Source organism: Muntiacus reevesi, chromosome 14 (assembly GCF_963930625.1).
Source record: "Muntiacus reevesi chromosome 14, mMunRee1.1, whole genome shotgun sequence".
Classification (NCBI taxonomy): domain Eukaryota; kingdom Metazoa; phylum Chordata; class Mammalia; order Artiodactyla; family Cervidae; genus Muntiacus; species Muntiacus reevesi.
Window position 1 is genome coordinate 62846162 of NC_089262.1, and position 18015 is coordinate 62864176.

Genomic DNA, 18015 nt, shown 5'->3' on the forward strand with positions numbered 1-18015 from the left:
ACAATTTCAACTTGAGCTTCTCAATGACTTATACAAAATAGAAGACAAGAGTTCTTCCAAAATTTGCAGTCAGATATTCAGAAAATGCTCTACTGAAGGTTGGATGAGTTTTCTCCCAGGATTCCAGAATGGGCCATTTGTAGGGTGTCAGAGCTGGGGTCCCACTGGTGGCACGTCTCCTACAGTGCTCCTCTGCCTGGCCATTCACACACCAAGGCTCAAACACTAGTCTTTTCCTAAAAGAAGCATGATTGGCCAACCTCCCAGCCCACCCTTCCCAGATCCATAAAGGAAACAATCGCATTCAGAAAAGTGTGAGACCCACTGTGCTGTGCTTAACCGCTCAGTCATGTCTGACTCTTTGCGGTCCCATGGACTGTAGCCCACCTGGCTCCTCTGTCCATAGGGATTCTCCAGGCAAGAATACTGGAGTGGGTTGCCATGCCCTCCTCCAGAGGATCTTCTCAACCCAGGGTTCAAACTCAGGTTTCCCACGTTGAAGGTGGACTCTTTACTGTCTGAGCCACCAAGGAGACCCAGGGACCCCCACAAATAAACCATAAATGTTGTCTAGACAGTATATCATTCATCAGTCATTTCACCTAATATTTCATGAGCATCTGTGGCCCACTCTGCTTAGTCCCAGGAGCACAATGGTCAGCAAAGAAAATTTTATGAATCTTGCTTCTACAATTGGAGATAGATTTTTTTAAATCACATAAATATATAATCGTGAATAATGTTCAGTATGAAGAAAAAGCAGAAGAAAGGGTGTGAATGCGTGACAGTGTAGGGACTAGTCACGGCGGAATCTGAAGGAAGTCTTCTCTTAAGGTAGTGTTGTTTGAGATGAGATCAGAAGGAAGGGGTAGACCAGCAGAGAGAAGAGGAGGCTTCCAGACAGAGGAAAGAGATGAGCAAAGGCCTAGGGGTGGGAGGGAGGAGCCCGAGGATACCAGGAAGTGGCAGAGTGACAGAGAGAATGAAGCAAAGAGGCAAAGAGACGCACGAAAGTCAGATCATGGCAGATGGGGGAGGAATGTGTGGGTCTGGCTGCACTGCTGCCCATTCTGGGGTGTGGGGACCCTGGGCAGATGGCCACCAGGATGGGGAAGGAAGTTGGTTTCGAGGACTGAAGAGTTTTAGGATGCATCAGTCCCCAGGTTCGGGGAGGAGGATTCCAGAATGAATCAGGCTCTTGCCTGGCTGGTAATATTGGGTCTGAGGGCTCCTGCCTCTCCCCTAAGGAGCGTGTTCCTGGCTGCATCTCTACATATCAGTGGTGCATACGCCCAAGGTGCTGCTGACTTTTCTCTTCAATAGTCACCTCCAGTTATCTGCAGACTCTTTCCTCACATCCCGAGAAGTCTGGAGAATGCTTTTGGCTTCCACAGCCACTATTTGTTGAGCTTCTGTTTCAGAGGAGACCCTTCAGACATCTCAAATGCCATGGCAGACAGGCACTACTGGCTATGTAGTCAGGACGAGAAATCTGAGACTGAGAGTTCAGAGTGTTTGCCTATGGTTACTCAAGTAGGAAGCAGAAAACCTGGACTGGAGGTCAGGTCTTTCTGATCCCTCAAAGTGCTGTCTTTTCAGCCTCAGTTCACTGCCAGTCTGTCTGGCAACCCCCGAGGTCACCCATGGTATGCCTTCAAAGGCTTTCAATCACAGGTCTCATCTATGCCTCCAAACAGCTGGTAGATCTTACGAAAGGCACTGGGTTATGTTTCCCTCTTAAAACAAAGGAGTTGCCTGTTTTAGGGTTTCCAAGATGCATTCCTCAACCTTTTAGTCCCTTAAGATTCTCCATGAGAAACAGATCCATGGTCAAATGCCCTGGAGAAACCTTGTATAGTCAACCTTCCTCTCAGTGATTCACGTGTGGTTAAGGCTTTGAGAAATCTCACACAGTCTGGCATTCTTCACACCTATTTAACTGTGGTGTGAAATTCCTAAGGACATCCTGGAAATTGATGTTTCAAAGCAACACTTTAGGAAGCACCAGATTTGAACACCCAAATACTGGTTGCTATCTTCCATGCAAACATTCTAGGCTCCAAAAACAAATATAAACTGTCAGGACAAATGGATCCTGCCCTCAGAGAAATCAGACTCTGGCAGGTAACATAAATATGTCTAGGGTGAATTGTAGTGTTCTGTGGAAAGTGCCTAACCTGATGCCAAGGGACAGGCACTTGTTGGATGAGCAAGGGCTGGGAGAGAAGTTAGAATGGCATACTGAGATGACCCAGCAGAAGGAGCAGTGGGTGCTGTGTAAGTGGAAAGACGTGCAGATATGGGGATGATCAGAAGGACTTGACAGAAGAGGTCATCAGGTGGGACCTTGAAAGATAAGCCATAATGGGGTGTGGAAGAGATGATAGAGATTTAGAGCAAGGAAATGGATCAACCAAGGCACGAAAGGTTTAGGAACTGGTCGGTGATTTGACAAAGCTGACTAGGAACTCAGCAGTGGGTGTGGGGGAATAAGGTGGGGGTGCTCTCTGAGAGAACAGCCTCTGAAAGCTTATGGGTTTCTGACCCAGGGACCCTCCCCGGTTCTCTTGTCGGTCACACAGCTAGAATTCCTGATCTAGATTTTCTGACCATACTCAGCTTCTCTCCAAGGGTTTAGCCACAAGGATTCCACCAAGTTCTAACCATCAAAAGTGGGTTTCCCTGGTGGCTCAGACAGTAAAGAATCTGCCTCCAGTGCTGGAGACTCAGGTTTGATCCCTGGGTCTAGAAGATCCCCTGGAGAAGGGAATGGCTATACACTCCTGTATTCATGCTTGGAGAATCCTATGGACAGAGGAGCAGCCTGCTGGGCTACAGTCCTTGGGGTCAAGAAGAGTCAGACGTGACTGAGCACCTAACACGTTCAACCACAAAAAGTGGTGACACCACAGTCAGAGAGTAAACTACACCCCCAAATTTACCTCCTGGTTTTCCTTCTCTTGGCTTCCAAAGGTTATCTGGAGCCCTGCTTATACTTTGGGCTTCCCTGGTGGCTCAGCTGGTAAAGAATCCACCCACAATGCAGGAAACCTGCGTTCAATCCCTGGGTTGGAAAGATCCCCTGGAGAAGGGAAAGGCTGCCCACTCCAGTGTTCTGGCCTGGAGAATTCCATGGACTGTATATAGCTCATGGAGTCACAAAGAGTCGGACATGACTGAGTTGGACAATTTACACTTTAGGCGGCAAGTAACAGAAAATTCAACTAAAGTGACTGAAACATTTTCCCTCTGCAGGATGGGAAGGGCCAGGGTGGATGGAAATTCTGGTACCTAGGGGTTTATCTACCACACAATGTCCTTTTTCAGGTATCCACCCCAAAGCAATTCGGTCATCTGGTTGACCCAAATGCCATCACAGCCCTCTTTCTTCTACCAGGACAGAGTTTGTCTTTCTCATAAAATACAACTGGAAAGAGGATATTTTGGCTAGAATTCAGCAGCTCAATGGTGTCAGAAACACCATGTCTATAATTCTCATCACCTTTCCATCTTGTTTTTAAGACATCAGATAAGGTTCTATCCTTCATGTCTGTTTTGAAAGTAGAAATAGGGGAGAAAGTACACATTTTTTCACAGAGCTCCCGAAGCTCTTCCATGTGTAAATGCTTCATTGCCAAAAACATGTTACATGACTTCCCCTAGACACAAGGATGTCTGAGAAAGTGAGTGTTTCACTGGGAACTGAGTTCACTGCTGCTCTAAACAAAATCCGGGTGCTGTCAGCAAGGAAGGGGGATGTGGATACTATGTCAGTCATAAACAATGTCTGCCTTCCACAGGCAATATAATTCTGCTGCCCTCCTGGGCCGAATTCTTGGTGGGGCCCCAGGACAGCACTCAGCTCCCATGAAATGACTGCTTCTTGGACATTTCTGTAAACCACTCATTCCCCTCATCAAGGTTAATGCAAAAAGAATTTTACTGTTTATACGATTCAAATGGACTCTGTGGGAATTTAAGGGTTTCTTTAAAAGAGCTCAGGAAAAAGGCACAACTCATTATGTGCCTTAAGCATGACACACAGCCAACTGTGACCAGGGCACTTAAGTGCAGGACGGCCTGTGCTCTCGGGGACGTAACGCTCTGACTCTGTCTGCAGGAGCTGGACATCGGCAGCATCTTCAGCTCTCACATATCCCTTGGGGCAGGGTGGGGATGAGACGTCCTGCTTCACTTGAGAAGAGGTCAGAGATATTTCAAAGAAGGTTCAAAATAGACCCACTGAGAATGAAGGACAGAAAGACTAGGGAAGTCTGCTGGGTGTAGAATTAGGTGTGTCTTTCTTTGATTTTTGTCTGTTTCCTAAAATATTTTCATCATGAAGGCTCAGTCTCCTATTCTTATTCTACCTTTCATCTGAAGCCTTTAGAGTAGGATAATACAGACTCTTCTCCATGGAATGCTTACTCTAGACCAGATACAATACTAAATGCTTTATATGCTCCATCTTATTAGGCCTCACAACTGCCTTGGACAACAGGAACTATCATCCTCTGCTCTGCGGAGGAGGAAACAGAGACTCAGAGCAGCAAGTTAACATGCCCAGGGCTACTGCATAGCAGAGGCCAGACTCCTAACCATCACACCATCACGGCAGGCTACTGTGCAAGCCCAAGAAAACTATAACAGCTCTTTAACTCAGAACAGTGTTGAAGACCTGGGTAGTGACCTTTGCCTTGGGGCCACCAGTCCCCTGAGCCTAGCACTGGGCTCCCTGCCAACTCTGAGCTACAGTGCCCATTACCACAGTCTGCTTACCTGCTTTCTTAACTCTGGAGGTGGGCCCAGGGCAAAGAAACTAATGCACATGGGGCTGCAGCTTGAGCCAGGCGCTGAGGAACACTGACCTGAGTAGCATTTGATCCTCGCCACAGTTCAAAGGAAAACCTAGGAGACTGTCAATTGTAATGGTCTGCCCTGAATCTGGCAGATTTCAGTCTTGCCAGCTGTGTGACCTTCGGCAAGCCTCCTAACCTCTCCGAGTCCCATTTCCTCTTGTGTAAAATGGGGCCCATCATGGGAATCTTGTAAATACCAAGTTAAATAATCCATAGGAATAGTTTAGCGCCATGCCTAGTGCAACAAAGTCCTTGATCGATAACAGCTACTATATGATTGCTATTCTATTAGCCCTCTTTTGAGGGTGAAGAGACCAAGATGGCCTGCCCAGGTCCCACAACTGGAAAGCAACAGATGTGGAATGGACCCCAAGTCTGAGCTGGCTGGATGCGTGAACTGTGAAGCCCCCTCCAATGGGCTGTAACCACTGGGCACCTCTATCAGAGCCGTGGCAACATCACAGGGAAGCAGCATGTGCCGCCAGGGGAGGACCTGCTCTCTCCTTTGAAGGCCAAACCCTCGAGGAATGGGGTGGGGCACAGCCAGACCCCGGGCAAAGGTGACTCTCAGCAGGTTCCCCTTTTGCTGTCAGTAGCAGGCATGCCGGAAGCCTGCATTCCGCGGGGGCTGCAGAGGGGAAAGGCGTAAACTCGAATCCTCTCGAGATGGCACCGGTGCTCACTCTGGTATCTGCCGGAGGTGTCAGCACATCATAAAGCATTCCTGCTTGGCTTGGAGCAGCTGCTCCTAATTTTGTCCAAGGTTCAGAAACAACAAGACACGTGGGTCTGCCACTGACTATTCCTGTTCAAGGCTCTGGAATTTTGGCCTCCAAGGCCTCCATCGGAAAACATTCTGAGGCATTCTCACAGGCCAGCTCAAACATGCTTCCAGGAGTCTTCTCCCAAGCGCCCCTCCTTCTTCAAACAGGCCAAGGGGTTTTTTGTTTTGTTTTGTTGTTTTCTGTTTACCCCTTTGGGCACCAGAAAAGTACAGCGCACACTGCACATAAACGCAAACAGGAGATGCAAGGTGGCCAAAATGGTTTGGCCGTGAAGTTGTCATTAAAAGAGATGAAAGAGACGGCCAGGCACTGCCTTTGGAGGCGGCTGCCAGTGTCCACTGGGCAAAAGGCACGGGGGCAGACATGGTCGGCGTGGCTCTGTGGTGCTCTTCACACTCCAGCAGAGGGCTTAGCCAGGCTTTGCAGGAAGTTCTGTAAATTCCAATTTGCATGCACGAAGAGGAGAATTCTCTGCTGCTGGGGCTGCCTGTTTGGGATGCACACCATCAGCGTGAGATGCCCTCTTCCTGGAAATCAGATGCCAGGAATGCCAATCAGGGGCCCCAAGGGGCAGCCTGGACCCCTCAAGGACGTGGGGAAAAAGCAATGGGCTATGGCAGGCAGAGCAGCACACTTGGAAAAGAAGCGTGCATGCTGCGTGCTGAGTCATGTCTGACTCTGCGACCCCATGGACTGTAGTCCACCAGGCTCTCTGTCCGTGGGATTATCCAGGCAAGAATACTGGAGTGGGTTGCCATTTCCTCCTCCAGGGAATCTTCCTGACCCAAAAATCAAACTGCATCTCTTGCATTGGCAGATGGATTCTTTACCAGACCTAAGTCCAAATCCTGGTTTTCTCACTTATCTCCTTTGAGGTTTCAGCCAAATCCTCTGTCCTCATTTGGAGCACGTGGTTTACAACACCCTTTCTGCCATCTCCTAGAGTTGGGCAAACAAGGAGATGTGTGTGCAGGCTCTCATCTAGAAAGGACTCAGCACATAGAAGGTGCCAGGTTAGAGTTCAAAACTGCAGGTGTATTTGGTGTGGTTATAAGGGTCCTGTGAAGGCACTCAGCATGTTCACGACTAAAGGCTGGCCCCACTGAAAGCACTGGGAGAGTCCTCTGTGATTTTCTGAGTGAGTGGAGGAAGCCAGGATGCGTCAGAAAGCCAGCCCCAAGCTGATAACACCCTGCTGTTTAAAACCCTTCAAAAATCCCCACTGCCCTGGGAATAAGTACAAAATATGGCTATGAATTGACACTCCCTCAGATCTGAGCCAGAACCTCTGAGATGAGACCCAACAGTGTGTTTTTAACCAGCCTTCAGAGGATTCTAATGCATGGGTGACAATCACCCCTCTGGGTCCCAAGAGCCCCTTACGGCCAGTGGAACACAGCGACATGGATTTTTAAGGTTGCAGGTGCCCTCATGGCAGCTTCATTAGCTGCAGGCTTCCCCTGAGAGGTTCTTCTTTCAAGCCAGACCTGCCAGGAAATTATTGCTCAAATTGCTAGATCAACAGGAACTCCCACCAACTTTAGGCAAGGAAGGTGATGTGACTGAAGCCTCATCGCAGAGAAAGAATGTTGTTGCCGTGAGCAGGATGGATTTTAAAGGGATAGAGGCAGATGAATGGGGTACCCTGCGTAGCACTTGGAATGCTCTTGACTCCAAGTAATGGATTGTCGAATGAAAGGTGTTTGAAACAATGCAGGCCTTACTATGCCACTTTGCAAGCAGTCCAGAGGGAGGCAGGGCTGGTCACCGAGGTCTCAGGTCTTCCCATCTGGTGGCAGGTCATCCTTCATGGTTACAAAATGGCTGTTGCAGACTCCACATGCAGGCACCATTTGCCTGTTAGACAACAGGGCAATCAGGCCTTAACTTTATCTTTCTATTAAGTAGAATTTTTCCTGAAGCCTCCTAGCAGACTCCCCCTTACATCTCCTTGCTCAGATTCAACAGGATGATCACTCCTGGGCCCACCACTGACAGAGAAGAATGGAACTGTGGCAATTGGCTTTGATGCCTCATGAACAAAATCCAGGCTTTTAAAGGGGGGGAGGGGATGGTGGGGGGAGAGAGTAAGAGCCAGGGATCCACCGACAACTATGAGAATGTGTCTTCAGAAAGGAATGAGCTCTTTGGCCCATTTTTTGATTGGGTCATTTATTTTTCTGGAATTGAGCTGGGCATACACACCGAGGAAACTAGATCTGAAAGAGACACATGCACCCCAATGTTCATCGCAGCACTGTTTATAAAAGCCAGGACATGGAAGCAACCTAGATGCCCATCAGCAGACGAATGGATAAGGAAGCTATGGTACATATACACCATGGAATATTACTCAGCCAATAAAAAGAATTCACTTGAATCAGTTCTAATGAGATGGATGAAACTGGAGCCCACTATACAGGGTGAAGTAAGCCAGAAAGATAAAGACCAATACAGTATACTAATGCATATATATGGAATTTTAAAAGATGGTAATGATAACCTTATATGCAAAACAGAAAAAGGGACACAGATGTACAGTACAGACTTTGGGACCCTGTGGGAGAAGGCAAGGGTGGGATGTTCTGAGAGAACAGCACTGAAACAAGTATACTATCAAGGGTGAAACAGGTCACCAGCCCAGGTTGGATGCATGAGACAAGTGCTCAGGGCTGGTGCACTGGGAAGACCCAGAGGGATGGGATGGGGAGGGAGGTGGGAGGGGGGATTGGGACGGGGAACACATGTAGATCCATGGCTGATTCATGTCAATGTATGGCAAAAACCAACCACTACAATATTGTAAAGTAATTAGCCTCCAACTAATAAAAATAAATGAGGGGAAAAAAAAGAAAGAAAATTAGTGAAGCAGAAAAAAAAAAGAAAGGAATGAGCTCAAGGACTTCCCTGATGGTCCAGTGACTGAGACTCCATGCTCCCAATGCAGGGGGCCTGGGTTCGATCCCTGGTCAGGGAACTAGATCCCACAGGTAGCAGCTAAAGATCCTGCATGCCACAACTAAGACCCAGCACAGCCAAATAAATAAATAAATTTTTAAAGTTAAAAAAGAGAGGAATGAGCTCAGAGGATGAAGCGCAGAGTGTCAGATGCCAGGAGGCAAGGCTGGCATCCAAGTAGATTACGGATGGCCCTGCACAGAGCCGGGGAGAATCTGAGGGGAAGGTGTTAGGGTAGAAGTTAAACCATGTTGAAAAATAAACTCTGCAGAGAAACAGAGCAAAGGGAGAAGAGTAGAAGGAGCAGATCTGGGCCTGAGAAGATTTTATTTTATAGGAGCCATTAGACGGACAGAGAAAGACAGCAGAAGTCTGGGGACACCAAGGCCATGTGTGGATGGGGGCCCCTTCCCTATCCGAAATCTTCTGGGGATCTGAGGTAGGGTTGAGGGCATACTAGAGGCGGTCCAGGTTTGCGGGAGCCCTCAAATGTCCAGTGGGGCATATGTCAGCTTGAAGTGACCCCACATCAAGGGTCCTTGGGTCCTAATCTAATTGTCTTTTCGAGCCAAAGGAAACTTGCAGACAGGGAGCACGGTGGGGGCATGGAGGGAAAATCAAGTTTCTACGCTTGCCAAGGATTTCCTTTCCAGAGAGCTATTCTGTGTTGATGAGTCTGTGTCTATTTCCTATAAAGAGGCAGGGGGACCTTCCCCTCCAGCTCCTAGGCCATGCACAGGTCGAGGGAGATCTGCCAGGCAAACAGGGAGCACTCGGGGCCTAGGAAGAGGGAGTGGGCTAGGAGGAAGTCAGGCCCTGCAGACACCCCCAACTCCACCCGCCTTCACCCCAGCTCCATCCAAGAGGAAACGGATCCAAGGGGTGCCGTGGAGGGGAGCAAAGGGCTTTGAGCAGCCTTGAGGAGAGGAGAAAAGATGAAGACAGCCCACAAGGGGTAAGGTGGTCCTGTGCAGTGATGCAAGGGGGGTGCTCCCGGGTAAAGCCTGCAGCCCTGACCTGTGAGCCCACGGTCAATGGGGCGCAGGTGCCCTGGGGGCCCGAGTCAGCAAGGCTCCGCCACGCAGGGACTTTGTGGTAAGAGGGCTGAGGGCAGATTGGTCCCTAAGGCAGGCCCCCCTCCCTCTGCCATGCACGAGTACTGGTGTGACAGAGGCGTCCGCCAGGGCCAAGAAGAGAGCAGTGTCAGCAAGCCGCACCGGGAAACACTCTGTGCAACCCCCTCGACCTGGAGCGCCCTCTCGTCGGAGCAGTTCTCCCCCAGCCCCCGCGCCTGCAGCATTTACTGTCCTAGGGGGTCTGTCAGCGCCGCCACCTGCTGCACTGCCCAGGCCCTGGAACGGCCCAGGGCCCGCAGCTGCCCGCCGCCCCTGCCCTCGCGGTGCCCCCTCCCTGCAGCCCCGCCGTGCAGCTCGCCAGCCTCAAGCCCGGCCAGCTGCGCCCCTCGCCTGCCCTCCCGCTGTGCGCCTTCCCCAGGGGGATTTTGGCTCCGTGTGCCCCGTCATCGCCACTGACGGAGGATCCTTGACCCCACAGCAGGCAGCCCCCCCACCCAAAAACCACAAGTCTCTTCTCAAAGGGTCAGCTCCGCAGTGGGGCTGGCCTCCTCTGCGTCCCACCACCCTGTCCTCACTCAGAAGGGAGGCAGTCACCCGCCTTGCCCCAGCGTCTAGTCCAAATGGGTCAGGTCCCTGCTTCTGTTCACACTGTACGCCGGACAGACTCTGTCTCCCCTCTTTATCAATTTCTCTGCAAACTTTACAAAAGTAACATGTGTCCACCCTACTCAGTAGGAAGATGTCAAAAGAAAAACATCACCTCTTCCCACCCTCTTCGAATCTGCCCTTGCTTCCCTGGTGGCTCAGAGGGTAAAGAATCTGCCTGCAATTCAGGAGACCTGAGTTTGATCCCTGGATTGGAAAGATCCCCTGGAGAAGGGAATGGCACCCCACTCCATTTTTCTTGCCTGGAGAATCCATGGACAGAGGAGCCTGGCGGGCTACAGTCCATGGGGTCATAAAGAGTCTGCCAGACTGAGGGACTGACACTTTCACTTCTTTCCCTCTTCTTAAAGGAGGAAGAGGATAACCTTCCGCCTCTCCTGCTCACGTAAAATAGGTGTATAGGCAGCCTTTTGGCTTGGGGCTATCAACACACACATCCAAGGCTTACCTTTCTCTCTTGAGGAGGCATCATAGCTTTCCTCGCCCATAGATAAAACCAAACACGTTTTGGTACGTAGTTGCAGAATAGTTCCATGGATTTAATGCATCACAATTCATTTGCTCAGCTTTCCTCCCAGGCTACTCAGGTGATCTCCAGCTCCTTATCAGCCTTGGCACATCCACGATAAACACTCCCCATCCTCCCTGGGGGCCAACTCTGGGCTCAGGGCTCTGGTCACAGATGCATCCTCCTCCCCCCTGGCCTTTTTCTTCCCTCCCTTTCTTTGTGGCTTCATCCATTCTCTCCATTTCTTGTCTGTAATTTCCATCATTGTACTGAGTAACTAGGTCCAGAGAAATGGGACAGAAGTTAAATGGGAAATAAAAAGTAATTTGCTTTCAGATGAGAGAAAGCTAGCATGCTTGCATACTGCTGAGGATTTCTACTGCTTCTGTTTAAAGTTCTTTAATTTGTTGACTCCACTATTCTGAAATATATGCTTAATACCTCCCCCTTACTTTATTAACTGTAAATAATATCTGTTGCCTCTAATACAAACGATAAACATATGGTTCAATTCTGCTATCACTTTGTCATCCTTCTCTGCCTTCCACAGTTGCTTGTGTGTGTGCGTGTTGTATCCATTGATTACCTTTGGAACTTTAAATAACTGAAACCTCTATTTCTTCTTCTGTCACTTCTCATACGTATCTCAACTTTGTGAGTTGAGGTCATCAACACTCTTCCCTTTACCCAATCTTTTCTTTCCTCTGTCCCATTCCAACTTTGATTAGTAATAACTGTTTATAGACTTTTGGACTCTGTGGGAGAAGGCGAGGGTGGGATGATTTGAGAGAATAGCACTGAAACGTGTATTACCATATGTAAAACAGATCACCAGTCCAGGTTCGATGCATGAGACAGGGCGCTCAGGGCCGGTGCACTGGGATGACCCTGAGGGATGGGATGGGGAGGGAGGTGGGAGGGGGGTTCAGGATGGGGACACATGTACACCCACGGCTGATTCATGTCAATGTATGGCAAAAACCACTACAGTACTGTAAGGTAATTAGCCTCCAACTAAAATTAGTAAATTAATTTTTTTAAGTAAAAACTGTTTATAAATTGAATCAAATTGGTTTAACATATAGCATTAACATGACTATATTGACACTACGTGCATTGGGCTAAGTGGTCTGTTAAAATTAAATTATCTTCTCTAGAAGTCATTTATCCATTTATATGTGTATTTATTTATTCAGCAATTATTTACTGAGTACTGCTACCTTCCAGGCACTGTTTGAGCCACTAGAGATAGCATGATAAAGAAAACAGAAGAATTCCTTGCCCTCTGAAGCTGACATTCCAGTAAAGAAGGCAGGCAATAAACAAGCAAACAGATAATGTAATTCCAGATGGAGATAAGTATTACAAAGGAAAATAAAGTGGAATCGGAATTTACACAGTAACAAGTTAGGGTACTTTAGTTTGAGTAGTCATAGTTTCCAAACAGACACCTGGTGGGGAGTGAAGGAACAAGTCATCAGTAGCTGTTTAGGTAACCACCTTACATCACAACACTTGGAATGGCAGAAGGAAAATGCCACAAACATAGTCAAATGGATTTTCTTTCCTTACCTTTTTTTCCTGTATATTTGAATCATGATATGGCACTTTAGATGCTCCCATGTCCCTCCAACTCAAAACTCTGACATCCTTTTATTGGTAAAGGCAAACCATCAATAGCAAACTGTCAAACACCAATTCAAATGTCAAGAGATTTAGTTGCCACTCACTGAATTAATGGATAAATATTTAAATGGTAATGATAATAAGATCCAATCTTTTTGAATTTTTTTTGCCATGGGTAAAAAGTAAAGGTGAAGGGGAAGCCCTCTCCCTTTCACCATGCTGGAGAAATAGGAAGATGTGTCAATTTGAAAGAAAAGTTCAGGATAATCCATCCTTCTAAAGGATTCTTCCTTATTACTTTGACAGGTTTAATTTAGTTCTGGTTGTTGTGATCACATCCGGTAAAAAAGCACACTCAGTGAAAGCAATAAAGTCCTAATGAATCAAGACACCCCCAGGAGCCCTTAGTGATGGAATCAGCACGCAAGCAGTGAGGCAGAACTACTGGGATTCCGACAGAATGACTGGCTCTGCAGATTAGCATGGTCAGAAAGACTTCAAGCCTTCTGGTGTATCTTTCACTTCCAAATAACTTTTCGAGCTTTTTCTAGTTAGTTCTAAGCCTATCTGCAGGGACTATGAGGTAAACTGAGGCATGGAATGACACTGAATCAGTCTAGCGTGCCATCTGCACGATCCCTGGAACCCTTTGTGATGCAGTGCCAGACACGAGAAGCTAACACTCAAGAGGTTCTCTTCCCCCTGGATGAAGGAACCAGTGTCTGAGTCCTCATTGTTTAGAATAGAAACTTCATGACATGAAGTGGACAGCAAGGCAGTGAAGGGAAAAGAGAACAATTTCTCTCAAATACACCAAGTTAAGGGACTAACCAATGGCCTTAAGAAATAGAATGAAGCTTTAACAGATGGGAGTATGGATCTATATAAAGAAATAAAAGCACTGGTAACTCTGTTGTAAATATGAGATTTAGTGACTCTGTTTGTAAATATGAGACTATTTCTTAATGCTTAAATACTTTTTAATGGATTATTTAAATGGAAATAATAACATTGGATTGATGGGTTTATAAATAGTACGAGTAAAATGTATGAAACAAGAGCATAAAGGCTGGAGGGGAGAAACAAATATACTACTGCGAGATTCTTATATTATACATGGAGTAACATAATTATCACTTGAAGAAAGACTATGATAAGATACAGATGAATACTATAAAGCCTAAAGCAACCACTAAAACAACAACAAAAACTATGGCTGATAGTAAACAAGAAAAAAATTAAAAATAATCAAAAAATCAGAAAAGGAGGAAAAAAAGACACAGAGAGTGCAGGAGGCAAGAAAATAAATGGCAAGACGGTAGCTCTAAACCTAACCAAATCAATAATCACATTAAATGGAAATGATAAAAACACTGCCCTTTAAAAGGTAGGAATTATTGGATATTTTTTAAAGCGAAACAACTGCCTGCCATTTACATGAAACCCACTTTAAGTATAAAGACCCAAATAGGTTAAAGTAAATAGATGGAAAATTTGCATCATGCTAAAATTAATTTTTTAAAAAGCTGGAGTGGTTATTTTAATTTCAGACACGGGATAATACCAGAGATAATAAAGCTCATCTGACAGCAGTGGCAAACACATAGAACATTTACCAAGATTGAGTATATTCTTGGCTATGAACCAAGCCTTAACAAATTTAAAAGAATTCAAGTCATATAATGTATGCTCTCTGAGAGCAGTGGGATTTAATTAGAAATGAATAACAGAAATACATCCAAGTACTTGGAAACAAAGTGATACACTCCTAAATAACTCGTGAGTTAAAAAAGTGAGCGTGTTAGTTGCTCAGTTGTGTTTGACTCTTTGCAACCCCATGGACTACAGCCCACCAGGCTCCTCCCTCCATGAGTTAAAGAATAAGTCAACTGAGAAATTATGAAGCATTGGAATTGAATTAAAAGGTGAAAATACAATAACCGACAATCTGTAAAATGTAAGGCCTTCCCTAGTGGCTCAGAAGGTAAAGAGTTTCCCTGCAGTGGGGGAGACCCAGGTTCAACCTCTGGGTTGGGAAGATCCCCTGTGGAAGGAAGTGGCAACCCACTCCAGTATTCTTGCCTGGAAAAATCCCAAGGACGGAGGAGCCTGGCAGGCTACAGTCCCTGGGGTAGCTGTAAGTAAAGAAGGACTCAGAGGGAAATTTATGGCACCAAATGCCCAAGAAGAAATGTCTCAAATCAATGACACCCGTTTTGATATTAAGAAACTAGAAAATAAAAAAGAATAAATGAAACATAAAGTAAGTGGAAGGAAAAAGATGAAGATCACTACCTAAACAAATACAATCGACAACAGAAAAAACAAAATCAATGAAATCAACAGGTTTTTTTGTTCCTTGAGAAAATTAACATCTACCCAGACTTACCATGAAAAAGACAAAAGACACAAATCACCAACATTAGGAATGAGAGGGGGGTAGCATGTGATTCTACACATATCAAAAAGATAACACAAGAATATTTTGAACATTATGCCAAAACATTCTACAACTTAGAGGAAACGAACAAATTCACTGAAAGACACAAACTACTAGAAGTTATTTAAAAATAAATAGAGTACTCCCCTGGTGGTTTGGAGGTAAAGAATCTGCCTGCCAATACAGGAGACCCTGCTTTAATCCCTGATCTCTAAAGATCCCAGAAGCCTCGGAGCAACTAAGCTCATGTACCGAAAAAAAAAGGAAAAAGAATAAATAGATACTCTGGTCGCCCTATATCTAATAAAGAAATTAAAATTTTGGTTTAAAACTTTCACACAAGCAAGCTCCAGGCCCAGGTGGCTTTGCTAGTGAGTTCCACCAACATTTAAGAATTTATACTAAGTCTACACAATCTCTTCCAAAAATGAAAGGTGAAGTACTTCCCAAATCATTATATGAGTCCAGCATTACTCTGACATCAGAACCAGAGACATTACAAGAAAAATAGAGACCAATATCTCTCATGAATATAGATAAATTAATCCTCAGCAAATTCAATCTAGCATTATATATAAAGAGAATCAATGTAATTCATCACGCATGTGCGTGCTTAGCCGCTCAGTTGGGTCCAACTCTTTGCAACCTCATGGACTGCAGCCCACTAGGCTCCTCTGTCCATGGGGATTCTCCAGGCAAGAATACTGGAGTGGGTTGCCACGCCCTCCTCCAGGGGATCTTCCCAACCCAGGAATCAAACCCAGGTCTCCCGCATTACAGATGGATTCTTTACCGTCTGAGTCACCAGGGAAACCCAAGAATATTGGAGTGGGTAGCCTATCCCTTCTCCAGGGGATATTCCCCATCCAGGAATCAAAATGAGGTCTCCTGCATTGCAGGAGGATTCTTTACCAGCTGAGCTATGTAATTCATCACAGTAGCAAAATAATCAATGACCATCTCAACAATTTTAAAAAACAAGTATTTGAAAAAAATCCAACCAATAAATGTTTCCGGAAAAAAATCTCAGAAAGCAAGAGGAAATTCTGCCAGCAGATGACCTTCAGACTTGAACTGTAACCTGGGCTCTTTCCTGGGTCTCCAGCCTGCCAACACATCCTGCAGGTTTTGGACTTGTCAGCCTCCTTAAAGTTGCGTGAACAAATTCCTTAAAACAAATCTTTCTATATATTTGCATCCTATTGGTTCTGTTTCTCTGGAGAATTCTGACTAAAATTCAACCCCAAAGTATTATGTTTCAACTAGTGAATGAATGAACAAACTGTAGTAATACAATAATACAATCCTCCTTAAAAAACTACAAACTACAGTTAAACTCAACAGTGTGGATAAATCTTAAATGCATTGTGCTAAGAGAAAGAAGCCAAAGTTAAAAATAACTTGTCATAGAGTTAATAAACTGCTTACTTTTGTTTGTAACACAGATGTGGTCTGATTTATTCTGCTGTTTACAGTAGACATCCCATTTCATTTCCCTGAAATGAAAACACCACAAAGTTAGATCTTTTGTCTTTTTTACTGCTGGACCCCAGGTGTCTAGAAAAGTTGCCAGCACAAAGTAAGTCCTCAGTAGAGATTGGTTGAGTAGGAAATGAACAAGATTCAAGCTCAGATCTGCCTCCAAAGCCAACTTTCCCCACAGCTCCAGATTGTCCTTCATATCTCCGGGAATGACAGCGAAGCCTCCTATATGCTGGATCTGCCCTAAGCATCCATGCTACATGCTGTTGGCACGGTGCATAAACCAAGATTTCACAGAGTTCGACTCGGTGGCAGACAGACATTACCTCATTCAGTCCCACCATCCTCCTTTGAGTCGGGTACTATCGCCCCTGTTTCATAAATTGAGGAACTGAGTTCCAGAGAGATTACATGCTCCTAAGGTCACAAACAGATTGAGGATTGTCTGATCCAAAAGTTTTAAACATATTTTTTTAAAAAAACACACACTATACACAATTTAATTTTTCTTATGAATATTGTGGAACCTAGAACTAGATTTGGGGTTTTAGTCAGACAATGTCAAAAGCAGTGAAAAATGGACATTTGGTGATTCATTATCATTTCAACATATATTTTGAGCACCTGCTACATGCCAGGTGACACCCTGGGAACAGAGCGTTGAATAAAATAATCCGTGTCCCTTCTCTCATATGCTTGTTGAGATAACTGATAGAGACCTTAACTCAAACTAGCTTAAACACTAAAAGGAATTTTGGTTCACATTACTATTAAGCCCAGAGGTAGTTCTCTTACTTCAGGTATGGCTTGATCCAGCATCTCAAATCAACAATATAATTTCTTCCTTCCTTCCTTTCATTTTTTTCTCCATTTATCCAGCAACATTTCTCTTGTGACTGAAACTCTCCCTTGTTGTTTGCAAGATAATTTCTGAGACCTACATGCTTTCTTAACATGTCTAAGTTGAGAGAAGCATCACTCTTGGTAGCAAGGACACTTAGAAGTCACTCAGCTTCCACTTCTTTTCCACCCATGGCAAACCTTGAAGAAACTACATACATCAAAAGTCTTGCCACTCCCCCACATTTGGTATTATTGATCTGTGTGGAAACTGGAACAAAGGAGACTTTAGAGTCTGGCTGACCCTCGCTTTCAAAAATGTTTGTCATCATTGGCTGTCAGTATGGAATCTGCCATGGTTGAGATATGTGTGGCTGTGGAATCAGCCCAGAACTGAGCAGGAGACGTGTTTGAGCTCCAGCTAAGCCACTTCACAGCTCTGTGGTTTCTATAAATCATCTCAAGGCTCTGAGCTTCAACTTCCTCTTGGGGATGCAGATAACAACATCTACCCTTGTCAACTTCACAGGCTTGTTGTAAAAATGCATCTCATCCATCCATCCATTCAATAACTATTATGGGCGGCCCACTCTATGCTAGACATCAACCTAAGTTCTAAAGATACATCAGTTCTTTAGTTCTTGTGTCTCATAGCTTATGGTGGAGGAAAACAGAGTGTAAAAAAAAATTTAAAAATGAATATATAATACATCATGCAGTGACGAGAGCTAAAGGAAAAATTGACATAGGGTAAGAAAATGAGGGCTTCTTTGAT

General features: G+C 45.4%; 1 long non-coding RNA gene across 1 annotated transcript in view; it reads right to left on the bottom strand.

The window, feature by feature from the left end:
* LOC136146673 (uncharacterized) overlaps positions 1 to 16417 on the bottom strand; it is a 47814-nt gene extending 31397 nt beyond the window's left edge. The window contains exon 1 of the long non-coding RNA XR_010659030.1: positions 16347 to 16417. This is a non-coding gene — a long non-coding RNA (uncharacterized lncRNA). The remainder of the gene's footprint in view (positions 1 to 16346) is intronic.
* Positions 16418 to 18015: the final 1598 nt, after the last annotated feature.